Here is a 15,715-nt window from a genome sequence, read left to right on the forward strand (position 1 = left end):
TAACGCTGTCAACACCATGATGATTGTAACTGAAGCAAAAAATTTGTTTGCAATGTTGAAAGAAAAGACTGGACCTAACTACGATGTTAAATTTACTGTTAGCTCTCAGTTCTTTAAAACAACAATTTAAGAATTGTTATCCATTACATAATGTGAAAGTGAGTGGTGAGTCTGTGAGTGCTGATGTGAAGGCAGCTGAAAAACTTTTGGAAACTCTAGATAAGCTGATTGTGGAGGAAAATTAGTTGCCATAGCAAATATTCAATATGGATGAAACCTCCCTATTCTAGAAATGGATGCTTGAAAGGACTTTCATTCATAAGGAGGCCAAGTCAATGCCAGGTTTCAAGCCTTTTAAAGACAGGGTAATAGTCTTGCTTGGAGGCAATGTTGCAGGCTATAAATTGAAACCCTTGTGATCCGGCACAGTGAGAACCCCAGGGCCTTCAAGCATATCAATAAGCACACACTGCCAATGTGCTACAGGAGCAATAAGAAGTCATGGATGACCCAGCTCCTCTTCCAAGATGCCCTCCTGAACTGCTATGCCAGCAAAATGGAGGAGTAGTGTTTGGAGAATAACATACCTTTGAAGATTTTGCTTATTGTTGATAATGCTCTAGGACATCCTCCATTTATTGGTGATCTTCACCCATATATCAAAGGAATGTTTCTCCCTCCAACATGATCTCTTTGATCCAACCAATGGATCAAAGAGTTATAGCAGCTTTTAAGGCCTACTACCCAAGAAGGACCTTCACCCAGGCTATTGCTACAACTGAAGAAGACATTGAGAAGGCACTGATGCAATTCTGGAAGGATTACAACATCTATGACTGCATCAAGAACCTTGCTTGAGTTTGGGGTGATATCATCAAGGCGTTTACGAGTGGCATCTGAAAGAAGACACTCAAGAGGTTTGTCCATGACTTCAAAGGATTTGCCAAGATGAATAGGTTGCAAAAATCAACAAGGCTGTGGTTCACATGGTAAACAGCTTTAACCTGGGTGTGGATGATGATGACATTGAGGAGCTCCTAGAGGTGGTTCCTGAAAAATTCACTAATGAGGAATTGTTGGAACTGGAACAGGAATGCATAGCTAAAGAAGAGGCAAGAGAAAAGGAAACTGCAGGAGAAGAAAAAGAAGACGAAACCCCAAGAAAATTCACAGTGAAGGGTTCAGCAGAAGCCTTTGCAGACCTCAACAAGCTCCTTAAAAAGTTTGAAAATATCGACCCCAACACTGAAAGATTTTCATTAATAGAGAGGAATGTTCATGGTGCATTATCTGCTTACAAGGAAATCTATGATGAAAAAAAGAAACAAACCAAGCAAACAACCATGGACATATTTCTGAAAAGAGTGATACTTCCTCAAAAAGAGGCACAGGCAGTTCCTTCAGGAGGTTTTCCAGAAGAAGGCATTGTTATCACAGGAGATGACAGCTCCGTGCCTGTTATTGACCCTGAAGACCTTACAGTGGGACAAGATGTGGAGGCGGGCAGTGATATTGATGATCCTGACCCTGTGTAGGCCTAGGATAATGTGTGGGTTTGTACCTTAATTTTTAACAAAAAAGTTTAAAAAGTAAGATAAAATAAAATAAAAAATTTTAAAAATAGAAAAAAAGCTTATAGAATAGGGATATAAAGAAAAATATTTTTGTACAGCTGTATAATATGTTTGTGTTTTAAGTTGAGTGTTATTACAAGAGTCAAAAAGTTAAAAAAAATTAAAGAGTTTATAAAGTAAAAAAGTTACAGTAAGCTAAGGTTAATTTATTATTGAAGAAAGAAAAATGTTTTTTAATAAATTTAGTGTAGCCTAAGTGCACAGTGTTTATAAATTCTACGGTAGTGTACAGGAATGTTCTAGGCCTTCACATTCACTCACCACTCACTCACTCACTCACCCAGAGCAACTTTCCGTCCTGCAAGAACCATTTAGGGTAAGTGCACTATACAGATGTGCCATTTTTTATCTTTTATACCATAGTTTTACTGTACTTTTTTTATGTTGAAATATATTTAGATACACAAATACTTACCATTGTGTTGCAATTGCCTACGGTATTCAGTACAGTAATATGCTGTCCAGGTTTGCAGCCTAGGAGCAATAGGCTACACCATATAGCCTAGGTATGTGGTAGGCTATACCATCCAGGTTTGTGTAGGTACACTATGATGTTTGCACAATGACAAAATCGCCTAACGACACACTTCTCAGAATGTATGCCTATCGTTAAGTGACATGTGACTGTATACCATGTATTGTTCTAGATACCAAGGACTCTGTAGAGAACAAATTAGATGTTGCCCCTGTCATCATTGAACCAATAGAGTTAATTTCCTTAAACAAATTATAATATAAATAAATAATTATATTAAAACAAAAAAAATGCTTTGAAGTAGAAGTACAAAGAGATGAACTTAATTTTCATATTTATTAGCTTTTTTAGTTTTCGGATGGAAACACTTAAAAATTTTTTCTAGTGAATTTAAATCAGACATATCTTAATTCAGTGACAGTGTTTAAATCAGACATATCTTAATTCAGTGACAGTGTTTTGTTTGTATCTATGAATCGAGAGTTTCTATTGTTAAAAATGAAAATATAGATTTTCTTCTAAGTGGAAAAAATATAAAAATTTAAACTTTCTGAAATTAGTGTATTCACTGTACAACTTAGATTGAGTACTAGCTATGTGAAACTGAGGTGACCAAGGCATAAGGGCCATTTTACCTGCTTTGGGATCTATCGTGTTGTCCAATTGATCATCATTGTCAATATTGTTTTTATTGTATTGTCATGGTATGCTCATTTATGTGACTACAACATAAAAACGTAACACTTTTGGTGGGAAATATTTAATCATTAAATGTTTTTAATCATTAAGAACAATAAAAAAAGACTTTAAAAAATAAGTTCTCATTATTAAATGTTGAAAATAACTATTAAAATTTTGAGAATTGGAGTCATTATGTGTTTTTTATTGAAATCTTGAAGGAAATAAACACATTTTCAGTAAGCAAATTTGAAGGGGATGCAACTATTCAAATAGAAAGTGTTACAACTAATTTTTCTATTAAAAATATTATTTTCAGTTTATTCCATACTATTTTAATATTGCACTCTAGTTAGCCTTTAAATCACGTGTATTTAAATTCACAAAAGTTCATTACTATTTCTCATTTATAATTTCATAACATTCTACAGAAATTAGCTATTTGATTGGAAAAATATCAAATGAATTTTTCATTTTCTTTGATTGTCCTTGAACACCCACCTCCTGCCCCCGTTAGCAATTAATAGGATCATTTTACAAATGTTTAATTAAATTTCAAATTGCCAAGCCCTTTAGTGGCTAAGTCTTATCCTGGAATTTGCTCAGATATTAATCAGTTTTAAAAAGTAAGAGTTTTCTTCAATTATAAATGCAAATGCTTTCTTACTGAATTGGATCAAGATAAAACAAAGTATGTACATGCTTTCACTTTAAAAATAATAGTTTTGGTAACTGAGAAAGCCAGAAGCATTTTAAACATGGATACTCAATTTGCAAATTTTTTTTTTAGTTAACTTTTCACAAACATGTTTTTCAATTACTCTGAACAGGAACAAAATATAATATGGGAATTCCTAATTTCCCAGACTTTAATAATTTTGAAGGTTGAAAACAATTGCTGTATTGTAAATTTCCTTTATTTTTTTAAAAAAAAGAGACATTTGCCATGCAATTGGCAAATATCAACAGATTTCCAGGAGGAACACTAAAGAAACAAACTTTTCTGCGCTTTAGGATTATCCATATATAATCAAATAATTTAACTATCCATAGAAACCGGAGCCAGTACAATTGGTAATTGATATCATTAAAATTATTTCCTTTTGCAGGTCTTATCAATAATTGCCATGAATGGGCTGTTGATGCACCAGAAAATCTTAAAGGTTGTGAATTTTTTACTTTTACAACCAATTTTATCTTATAGCCATTCAAATATTTATAAAAATTCAAATGTTTATATTTAATTATATATTATAAATAAATGTTATGAATTGATGTTATCATGCCTCATATAGACATCCTTAAGTCCTCTCCAATTTGCTATACTCTGCCCTACAATTAGCTCATTTTCTATCTGAGCCATGATGGAAGCCATTGCCTTATTGCATGAACTCTCTGAACCAGCATGGTCTTCTCTAATTAACCTAGTTTTACTGTCCTTTGAAAATGCAAGTACCCACAAATTAATAACGCAGAACTCCTTAATTCTCACAGAAAGGATTTTATGTAAAATTAAAGAAATATAAAATAAAGACCAAAGATCCCAAAGCACCTCATTTAAATGCTATGTAATTTGCAAAAAAGCAATTAAAGTTATTCTACAAGTTACTTTCCTTCAGGTTTTCTTCTTTGTAAACATGCTCAAATAAAATGTTTACACACAACCAAGCAATAGATCAATATGGAGTGAAGTAGGGGAGAAAATATTGAAGGACAATCTCTAAGCAGTTAGAAGACAATGGAATCTTGAATCTTAAGCAGCATGGTCCATAATGAACAAATCATGCCAGATCATAACAGGCTTTTTGATAGAGTTACAAAACTAATTGGATGAAGAAGATGGAACCTACGTCATGTATTTGGGCTCCAGTGAAGCATTTGAAACAGTGGATCGTGAACTTTTACTTGCAAACGAATTATAATTGCTTTGGATGAGAACAGAGTCACATGGATTTGAAACTGGCTAAAAGATCATAAACAAAAATAATAGGTGGCAGTGGATCCAGTTGGAGGATAATTGCAGCAGGTTTTCACAATGGTCAAAGTTTTGTAAATCTGTATTTATTGGTTGTTAAAGACTATTTTTCCTCAATAATTTTGAAGTAGAAGTGTTTTCAGAGGTATTCAATATAGTAACCAAAGAAAGCAATTAGACCTAAATATAAGATTTCATATGAATCAATATGTAATTTAGAATTTATGTTTAATTTAAGTTGATTTTTGAAAATGTTTGTTATGTGAAAAAGTATAAGTGCATAATATTCAGACAATAACTAATGTCAATAGAGAAGATTATTTTAAATAGTACCACTTGCTGTTTAGGTATTATTAATTATACATCTTACCTGCTTATTAAAATAGGTGCAATATCACCTCTAATAGAAACATATCAAAAAAATCAAACTCATCTTCTAATTTTTAAAAATCATGCTTGTAATTTCTCTATATTTGTTCAAATTAAATAGATTTTATAGTAACAAGAGAATAGCATAAGTATAACAAATTTAAAATATAATACATATAATACATATTTTTAACTGGTAGGAGACTATCAGAAAATAGCTCTGAAATTTAGAGTCTTTTATGAAAGAAGAAGGAAATTATCTGTAGATTTATAATGGAATATGGTAGAACAGTTTTCCCAAAATGTGGGCTACAAGATATTTTAGGAGTGATGCAATAATGTTTTAAATTATATGCATTTATGAATATTAGGGAAAAAAACAAGTGATTAAACCCATCACATAAATATTCCTTAAAAATATATTCAAGTTAAAACAAGTAAGTCATCTCAAGAAAAATATTCTGTAAAAAATAGTACAGTGGTATAAAATATGGCCAACATTCAGGTAACTAGTACACAGAAGACTAATGTTTGGGAAATGTGGCAGATAAAAGGTCAATATTCCTTACCCATTGAACCAGAGATATTTTTAACCACATGAAAGGGTAGCATTGAGATGATACAGGCAAGATTCTCAAGGAAAAAGAGGATTAAAATGGTAAACAAATAAACAAAAATAACTCTCATAACATTCTACATCATCCGCAAATTTCCCAGCTCCAGCAAAGAGTTCATTTAATTAAGCAATATTCCATTAAAACTTCACAGCAAATGAACCTAAAGAGTCACTTGAAGTTTACTAAGACTTAATCTATTGAAGTGACATATTCTGGCTTATTTACCCCTTCCAATTTTTAAACATCAGTAGAATGAAATAAAAGCAAGTTAAACCTGGAATAGAAAAAAAATTATTGTTGCTATTAGGTATACCTTTAAGTAGAAAGAGTAAATTTGCAGCTCCTAACCTGGCTCAATTGAATGAAAACTACTGTTCTAAGATGATCTCACCACTGATTTTTGTTTATAAAACCTAAAAAGATAGAGGCATGAGAAAGCTAGAGTAAACTGCACACACTGAGAAAAAGACAGATTTTTAAACATTTTATCCAAGTGGAAGCAAGAGAAAACTTTTGGTTTGCACAATAGCCTCCCGAGGGTAAAGGTGGGATTCACATCCCTGGCTGTACTTGAAATTCACCCTAATGAGCACTGAGGCTGACATTTAAGAGAGTATTCTCACAGGAGAGATTAGATGACCTATCATGCTTTTTCCATTTCTTATTTACATGATTTTGTTGTCTTAATAATCATTCTTTTGGAAAACAATTTGCTGGCAACTTGAGTGTTTTTAGTTATATCTTTGGGAGTTGTCTGGCTCTGTTCAGCTAGAGCTTAGCTGTCATCTCCAAACATGGTGAACTTAGGAAATGGCATGCCATGGATCCTAGCCTCTTCTTGAACATTTCTACTTGCAGAGACAGTGTTAACAACGCTCAGCTTTTGGAGATGAATAAAAAGCACTACAATTTATCTTACAGATGGAAAGTAATAATGACATTAACTCTATCTACAAATACCTCCTACCTCACCATAATTCTTGGTTTGAATAAGGTCTTGACCATTTTCTTATCATATTTTTGCCTGAAAAATTAGCATATACAGTTGTCCCTTGGTATCTACAGGGTATTGGTTTCCGGACCTCCCTCGGATGTGAAAATCCATAGATGCTCAAGTCCCTTATATAAAATGGCATAGTATTTGCATATAACCTACGCACAACCTGAAAACCTTTCAATCATCTCTACATTACTTATAATACTTAACACAATGCAAATGCTACGTAAATGGTTGTTATACTGTTTAGGGAATACTGATAAGAAAAAAAAGTCTGTACATGTTCAGCACAGACGCAACCATTGTAGCCCCTTTGATCCCCAGATACGGAACCGGCAAATACGAAGGGCCAGCAGGATTCGTTGATCCATTCGTTCTTTCACTTAGGAAACGTTTCCTAAGTGTCTATCCTGATAATTGTGTTAGATATTGAAAACATAATAATAAAAAGATACACATCCTTGATGCCACGGGAGGGCATAGTCAGGCAAATGAATAATTATAATAAAAGTAATAAGTGCTCTGATTAGAAAGTAACAGATGTTTTGGGCTTATAGTGGAGGGACCCCCAAACCAGCCTTGGTGGTAATCATAGGGGTGATGATAAAGAATATCTCAGAGCAGGGCCGGCTCCGTGGCTTGGCGGTTAAGTGTGCGCGCTCTGATGCTGGCGGCCCGGGTTCGGATCCCGGGAGCGCCCCGAGGCACCACTTCTCCGTCCAACGTGAGGCCGGGTCCCGCGTGCAGCAACTAGAAGGATGTGAACCTATGACGTGCAGCTATCTACTGGGGCTTTGGGGGGAAAAAACTGAATAAATAAAATCTTTAAAAAAAAAAAAAAAAAAAAAAAAAGAATATCTCAGAGCAAATTATATATATATATATCTGTGTGTGCGTGTAGCATATGTAATATACATATATATAGCCTATATGTAAACTTTCTACATGTATGCATCTTATATATGCTATATACACTAGGCAAAAATTAAAGCTTGTCTGGAGCTCCAAAGTAAAAGAGTATGAGAAGTTTAAGGAGTTAAAAGATGTTTAATATGCTACTCAGTAGAGTTTGAGAGGAGGATGATGAAAAATGAGGCTAGAAGGGCTCCAAATGTTTTCTCTACAACTCCAGGGGCACCATTCATGCAGACTATGTCACCCAGCTGAGAGAAGTAGTGATCTAAGTTAGGCCAGAAACAGTGAGGAGGGAAAGAAGTAAATTGAGCCAAGAAATATTTAGAAGGCAAATTAAACAAGACTTAGTGACTGGCTTTGGAGAATGAGAGAGAAGAGGAGAAGATATTGTGCTTGATCAATTGGTTGGGTGGATGGTGCTGCCCTTAACTAAAATGAGAAACAGAAGGAAGAGTTGATTTCAAGTGAACAAGCTTTCTTAAGTTTCATTCATTCTTAAGTTTGGACTTGTTGACTTTGAGATATACATGGGAACTCTAAGTGGTTATTTTTAGTACACAGTTGGATATGCAGGTTTGCAATTCAGGAGAGGAATCAAGAAAGATTAGATATAGGTTTTGAATAGTAGATGATAATTGAAGCCATGGGAATTAGAAAACATTGAAACAGTCATTTTTTTTCTGATTTTGGATAAGGGTATAGCTATATAATCCGACATTTATAATAAGTATTAAAGGATATTTACAGGAGTAGATTTTATGATTTACTTTTTTTTTTTCTCCCCAAAGCCCCAGTACATAGTTGTATATTCTAGTTGTAGGTTCTTCTATGTGGGATGCCACTTCAGCATGGCTCGAAAAGCGGTATGCAGGTCTGTGCTCAGGATCTGGACTGGTGAATCCCGGGCCGCTGAAGCAGAGCGCGTGAGCTTAACCACTATGCCACCGGGCCAGCCCCTGATTTACTTTGATAATCCAGGTTTTAGTTTAACATCCATGTAATTTAGTAAGGTCTCATTTTCCAAAACAGTATAGAAATGTAGGAACTACAAATAAGCAGAGGAAGCCAGTCAGGTTTTTTTTCTTACGTCTATCTATCTATCTATCTATCTATCTATCTATCTATCTATCTATCTATCTATCTATCTATCCGTCTATCTGTCTGCCTACCTACTTATCTATCAATCTATATATTTTTTCCACAACGAATGTATAATGACTTTTTTTTAATACGCAGAGACAACTAAATGCTATTGAATGTCATTCTAAACCATTTATTTAGGAGAGCGGATAATAATTGGCTCATTTTTGATAGTTGAGACAGTATTTATTTTCAAGACATGGAATGAAAACATAGAAAAAAACATAAGAACCCTCAATTTATTTAATCAAAATATTGGTATTGTCCTTAAACATTTAGTAAAGCAGCTAAAAATATCAATATGGGTTTCTGTTCTTTTTTTCTCAACCTACCCTATCGTGAATAACAATGAATAATAAAATTGCCACACTACTGACAGAAGGAAGAAAAGCAAAGAAGCCAAAATTATGAATGAGGTTATTTGTATTCTGGAGAAGTGATAATTATTTGCCTGTAATTGATGTTGTTTTTGGTACCTTGGGAAAATGGGAAGAACGGCTTTAGTAGATACATTGTTCTTTAGAACATAGATTGCTATGAACAATATAGCATGGTCCTACATTGCTCTGAATTTGAAGATGATGCTTTATTTTTGATCACTGGCATGTGATTGTTTATATAGAAATCCAAAACAAGGGAAGCAATCAGTCCATCAATTGGTTATTTGTTTATACGAAATCAAAAGAGTCAGCTTGACTGATTCCCTCCTCCTTGAATGTTTGGGCATTAAATATGTAACCCAGATGTCAGCTGGGGCCACCTTGTCCTCCTTGAGATCTAGATAAGATTGCCTTGAATCTTGATACCCACCATGTGGAAGGCCGAAACACTTTTCAAAATATCAGTGAAATCCAGGTAGCTTGAGTTCTCACGGTTACTCTTCCTCCAACCTTCTTTCTGTGTTTCTTGTCTCTTTTACCCACCAAATCATTTCAGATTTAGATTCTGAATCTCTCTTTTTTTACAAAACAAAAATGTAGCCTCCTCACATGAAACATTCGTGAGTGTAGAGTACTTTCTGGAAGATTGGGACAAGGGGGGATTAAGAGGGCAAAAACATTTACACTACTGTTAGATGACTTCACATTTAGTGTAAGGCCACCTTGATTCTTTCAGCCATCCTTCTTGGTGGGCATTCCCACCAGTCCTTCCGCCCCTCTGGAAGTGTGCTTTGGGATAAATTCATGAATTTATATATACACCCCAAGATTTAGATAATAACATTGTTTGTAATAGCAAAAATTGGAAATAAAGTTTCCTTATACAAGAGCTTGATTAAATCAATCTGGATAATTCATACGGTGTGATATTGAGAAGTTACTTAAAAATAATGAAAATATGAATTCCTTTGAAAGGAAAAGTCTCCAAGAGATATTATGAAATACAAAAATCAAGGTGAAAAATGATGTCTGTGGTATGTTTTCATTTTTGGAAGTAAATAAACATATTTTGAACTGGAAGGATATCGCAAATAGTAGCAGTTTCTTTTAGGGAGAGGCACTAGGCTAGTGGGAATGGCTTTTCCTTTCAGTTTTATACCTCAGTACTGTCAATTAAGTTTAATTTAAATAAATTATTTTGAATTAATAGTATATGGATTAATTTAAATAAACCCTCTTATTATCTCATTCAGAACAGCTTAGTCACTCCTTTATGGTTATTAGAAAAAGAATTGCAGGGCCAGCTCCGTGGCCTAGTGGTTAAGTTTAGCACGCGCCGCTTTGACAGCCCAGGTTTGGTTCCCAGGCATGGATCTACAGTACTTGTAGTTGGCGATGTTGTGGAGGCAACCCACATACAAAATAGAAGAAGATTGGCAACAGATGTTAGCTCAAGGAGTATCTTCCTCAGCAAAAAAAAAAAATAAAATAATAATAATAATAATTACTATTAGAATAAAATCTAAAGTCCCTCATGCCCTAAGCTCCAGCCACCCTGCCCTTCCTCCTGCCCAGTCAACTTGCCAAGACTGTTCCCAAACCAGTTCCTTTGCACTTGCTCTTCCCTTTGCTTTGAATTCTCTTTACAAGCTGCCTCACCTCATTTGGGTTTTGATTCAAATGTTATCTTTTAAAAGACGCCTTCTATGACCATCCTATCCATCCTAAGCCGCTTACCCCAACTAGTCATTCTCTGTCTTGTTGCCCTGTTTTATTTGCTTCATGGAACTTATCAGTACTTGAAACTATACATGTGTGTGTGTCTGCCCCACTAGAACATTAACTTTATAAGAGCAATGGCTTTATCTGTTTGGTTTGTTGCTATAACTTCAATGCTTGATAGTAAGCCCTTGATTAATGAATACATGTGTGAATGAATGAAAGAATAAATAAGTTAAGGGGACACAAGTCTGCCCCTGGGTCTCATCTCTAATCCAGGAGTTTATCCAGAATAGTTTTCTTCCTAAGAGGAATTCATGTGTCAACTCTTCAAGATTGCATTTATTTTGTTTTGAACATTTATTAATTTATACCACGTGACTTACAGGATTCAGGACTTGGAGTAAGTTTTAATAAACTTGCTAGAATAAAAAATAACAATAATCCTAAAAACTTGAACCATAACTAGGTGCTGTACATATGCATTATTTTAAGTAATCCTCTGAATAATCATATGAGGTGGACCCTATTGTGATATTCATTATAGGTGAGGAAAGAGTTTGCCCAAGACCACACAACAAGTAGTTGCTGACTTCAGATTCCCGGAGGACTCGTGATACTCTCATGAATCTCCACAGATTCTCTTGATTAAATGAGGTATGTTTTGTGAGTTTTCCCCATAGCAGGGAAGAAAATGGCAAGGTCTACTAAATTTTTGAGCAGAAATAGTAAAGTATGGTCAATTGAATTATAGATACATACTAAGAGGTAGAGATTCTGTGTTATTCATCACCTCTATATCCATTTCACAGAATCATCAAAATAAACAAATTTAAATTTTCTGTTTATAATGATTAACCTTGTTTGAGAGTAGTTTATAGCTATGGAACAGATGGAAAAAAACATTTTTAAGAAAAATGTACAGAGCTGTATGCTTTCCATCTTCTCCCAACCCATGACATTGCCAGTCTCACCACTTTAAAGTGCAGTGAGGGAAAAAATTCAATAAATGATATATAATTAGAATCAAATAGCCACCGTGCCCTCAGAATAAACCTCACTGTGTCTTCCATTCCTTTTTCCCCTTAGTTAACACCAGAAATACAAGCCCCCAAGGCCTTCTATCATCATGCAGATTGTTAGCCGCACGTGGCTTTCTATATTCCCTAATCTGACCAAATCAGATCATTCCAGGTAATGGTGTCTCTGTGTTAAATTAGATCTCCTTTCCAAGAACATAAATGTCTTTTGCCTCAGTCATGTTAGATCCTGATACTCCTCTCTTAGACTTGAGTTCCACCCTATTCTCATCCAACCAATGCTGAGAACAATCAAGGTAGAATGTATTAAGCAAAGAGGTGGGAGGGGGAGAGTCCATTATGAGAGGTCTGCTAAGGTGAAAACAGAGTTTATTGCTGAGAATAGCAGAAATATGAAGTGAGAGAGATATGGTAAGCCTATATTGAAAATTAACTTCCTTTGTGTAGTTTGAACTGTATTTTCAGGCCAAATTTTTAAGCAAGAGTGTCTGATTTATGGTCATCCGGGCAACAGTGTAGATGATGGGCGAGAGCTAAGATTTTTTTTTTTCGCTGAGGAAGACTCCCCCTGAGCTACCATCCACTGCCAATCTTCCTCTTTTTGCATGTGAGCCTCCAACACAGCACGGCCACTAACAGACGAGTTGTGTAGGTCTGCGCCTGGGAACTGGGCCTGGGCCGCCAAAGCAGAGCACACTGAACTTAACCATTAGGCCGCCAGGGCTGGTCCAATAGCCAAGGTTTTAAAACTGTTCAGTAGAACTGAAAAGTTCATTGGAGGTGCCAAGGGCATTCTTCAAGCATTTAATCCCAATGCAATTTTTGAGAGACAATTGAATGTTTGAAAACAGTAATTAATACGTCAATCAGTGGAATAAATCTTTACCTCCACCACTCCAAGCTAGAAACAAGGTAAAGTTTCAAAGCAGCCTGCTGTAATAAAATCAAGTTAATATTCACACCTTTATCATGAATTCTCTGCACGTGGGGTTGACTGCCAGTTTCTTGAGACTAGGGTCACTGAACAAGTAAGCACCTAACTGTCTCATCATAGAGGCTCGTGGACCTGTCAGAGCCCTGCCCAGCTTCCTGAGGGGCCTGGGCTGATGCCACTAAGCCGCTGCCTTCCTATGATGGTCACTAAGCACCTTGACGGGTCCCAGGGCAGGGAAGAGCACATGTCTCCTTCACGGAGCACAGCCAGTGCTCCTGTGCCTATCTGCCGCTGCTCTGATAATAAAACAATAAATGTTCTTAAAAAAAATGCACATAATAAGAACTTTTGAATATTGGAGGCTTCCTGGTGTTAAGAGGTGCTGCTTAACTCATTTGTTGTGTGTGTTGAGCTGAGAATGAAACTCCTCGGTCTGCTTTTGAGCATTTATGTGAAGTACTTATAAGAATATGTTTGATCAGGGGTTTCTTGCTCTATTCTGGTTTTGATTTTGTGCTGGCTCTTTGTTTTTATTGTGGATGTTTACTCACATGTTTAACCCATCCAGCCCTGTGAGAATACTCAAGTTGGACTATTGTTTCCAGACGTATGCTTTGCAACCACACACCTGGCAAGGTGCAGGCACATCAGCTGGGTGCAGACACTCAGCATGCTTAGAGCATGCACTGTGATAAGTGAATGCAGAATGCCTAAAGTGGACAATAATATAATATTGTAGGGTTTTTTGCATTTAGGTTAAGTTTTGATGCTCTTTTTTTACATTTGACTATTTTATATTTGACTATTTTATATTTGACAATGTTACTGGACATTTTCAATGGTTTCTTTTTTGGTCTAACTTTTATCAACAATTTTTTTTTATAGTAGAGGTAAAATAATTACTCTTAAAAGTAGAAATGGTTTTTTTGTTATAAAAAGAAAATTAAAAACAGCATTTGATGATGCCTATCATGGAAATGATTAGGTTGAGTAAAATATGATAAGTTGTAGCATAAACTAATTTCACAACTAGTGGTAAATACCTTGAAAACAGAATAGAACCTAATGGTGAGAGCTCTTTTTTTTTTTACTGCCCTAAGTTGTGATGTGAATCCCACTGCCTTTAGATCTGGGCAAGAGGTGCCTCTCCCTGGCCCCATGCTTTAAAGAGTTCTATTTTTGTTCTCTTAGGGCTGCATCCTCCTCCATGGAGCAAATGAGTCCATGGACTCAAAGAGATAAGCCCAACTGGAGCCCATCCTCTAGACATCCTGATGCCCAGAATTCCCGGCCCTCGAGCCCACTTGCAGGATGTGCACAGGGATCTTACCTGGATCCATCCTTCTGAAGAGGTTCTATACTGCTGGTGTGTACACCCCTAGGACTGAGGGGCAACCCAGAGGTAACTGTTTATTGGATGTCTATGGAGCTTTGACATACAGCCAAGGTGACCACACACATACATGAAAAGCCCCTCAAGATGTGGAAAGAAGCCAGAAATGGGAGAAGAAGGTGGTCAGACCTCAGGCTTGGGGCCTGTTGTTCTTGTGCCACCATGTGCCAGAACAGACTCTGAGTAGTCCAGTTTTCTAAGTTCAAACTCAGCCATCCACGTGCGTTAAGAGAGTATATTTGCAAGGTAAGTGATAGAACATATTTTAATAGTTTATCATTTTTAATCACTTTTGAATATTTAGATATATGGTACGTGGACATTCACTTGTACTGTTCAAGATCCTGCAAATGTCAAGGGTGTACCTGTATGTGGTTAAGTTCAAATTATCCTTACAATAATCCTATGGGTGGGTGCTATTGTTTTCTCTACTTTATAGAAGAGGAAACTGAGGTACAAAAAGGTTAAACAACCACCGAAGGCAGATTTTGAACAAGAAGGCTGGCTTTGATGTCCTAAAGTACTTTCTCTTCACCACCATACCATGCTGCTTCCTAAGAGAATGTCAACAGTTCTCACAGAAAATTCCTGGATGACAAGAAAGTGGATGGTAGTAATCCATTGGGATTCACGTTTTATGGTGAAAAAATTGCCTAAATCCGTGATATATTTTATGTTAGGAAGTTGGTAAATATTTTTATAGCCCCTGCAGTTACAATGTCATTTTGAAAGAAAACATTCAGTGCACAAAAATAAGGCTCTTAGCTTCTTTCATCATTTACTGACTAGTTTAATGTTTATATGTAAGTATACATAATATTTTTTTAAGAAGATGTGTATATATATCTATTTTAAGAAGATGGCTGTGCCTTTCAAAACAGTATGGATGATTCCATATAAATTCTTGATTTATTAGGCACAATCTTAAATCGCAATTTTTTCGGTTTGTAATTATGTTGGCAGTAAGTTCCGGTTGCCAATTTGATAAATGTCTTTGAGCAAGGTACTGAATCAAATATTTCAAATGAGACAGGAGAACACTAACATTTTTAGTTTGTTTTCTGATGAAGTAAATCCTTTGGCTAATTACTCCTTAAATAAGATTGCATCATCTTACCAATATCTTTAAAGAGCTAAATGAATTTAATTTGGCAAAGCTTTGCTTAGAGCTGCAAATGAAGTGTCAGAAATGAAATTGAAACATATGAACCTGACATTAAAACAAAGTAAATGTGACTGTTTCAAGACATTGAATGGATATCTACAGATAAACACTAAAGTATCCGAAATTTTTAAAAACATACCACTGACTATTTCATAGTGTTACAAATACATTTAAAATTTATTTTCTGCATAATAGCAAATATTTGCCCAACCAAGGAATCTATTCATCCACTCTCTCCAAATTGGATACTTATTAGAGAAATGTGAACTTATAACTCTTGAAAT

The 15,715-nt window shown here is 35.5% G+C and overlaps 1 long non-coding RNA gene across 1 annotated transcript in view; it reads left to right on the plus strand.

Annotated features, from left to right (window-relative positions):
* Nucleotides 1–11,551, plus strand: part of LOC147914619 (uncharacterized) — a 26,530-nt gene extending 14,979 nt beyond the window's left edge. The window contains exon 3 of the long non-coding RNA XR_015555055.1: nt 11,447–11,551. This is a non-coding gene — a long non-coding RNA (uncharacterized LOC147914619). The remainder of the gene's footprint in view (nt 1–11,446) is intronic.
* Nucleotides 11,552–15,715: the final 4,164 nt, after the last annotated feature.

Source organism: Ceratotherium simum, chromosome 18, assembly GCF_057802395.1.
Source record: "Ceratotherium simum simum isolate JZ-2026a chromosome 18, ASM5780239v1, whole genome shotgun sequence".
NCBI classification, from domain to species: domain Eukaryota; kingdom Metazoa; phylum Chordata; class Mammalia; order Perissodactyla; family Rhinocerotidae; genus Ceratotherium; species Ceratotherium simum.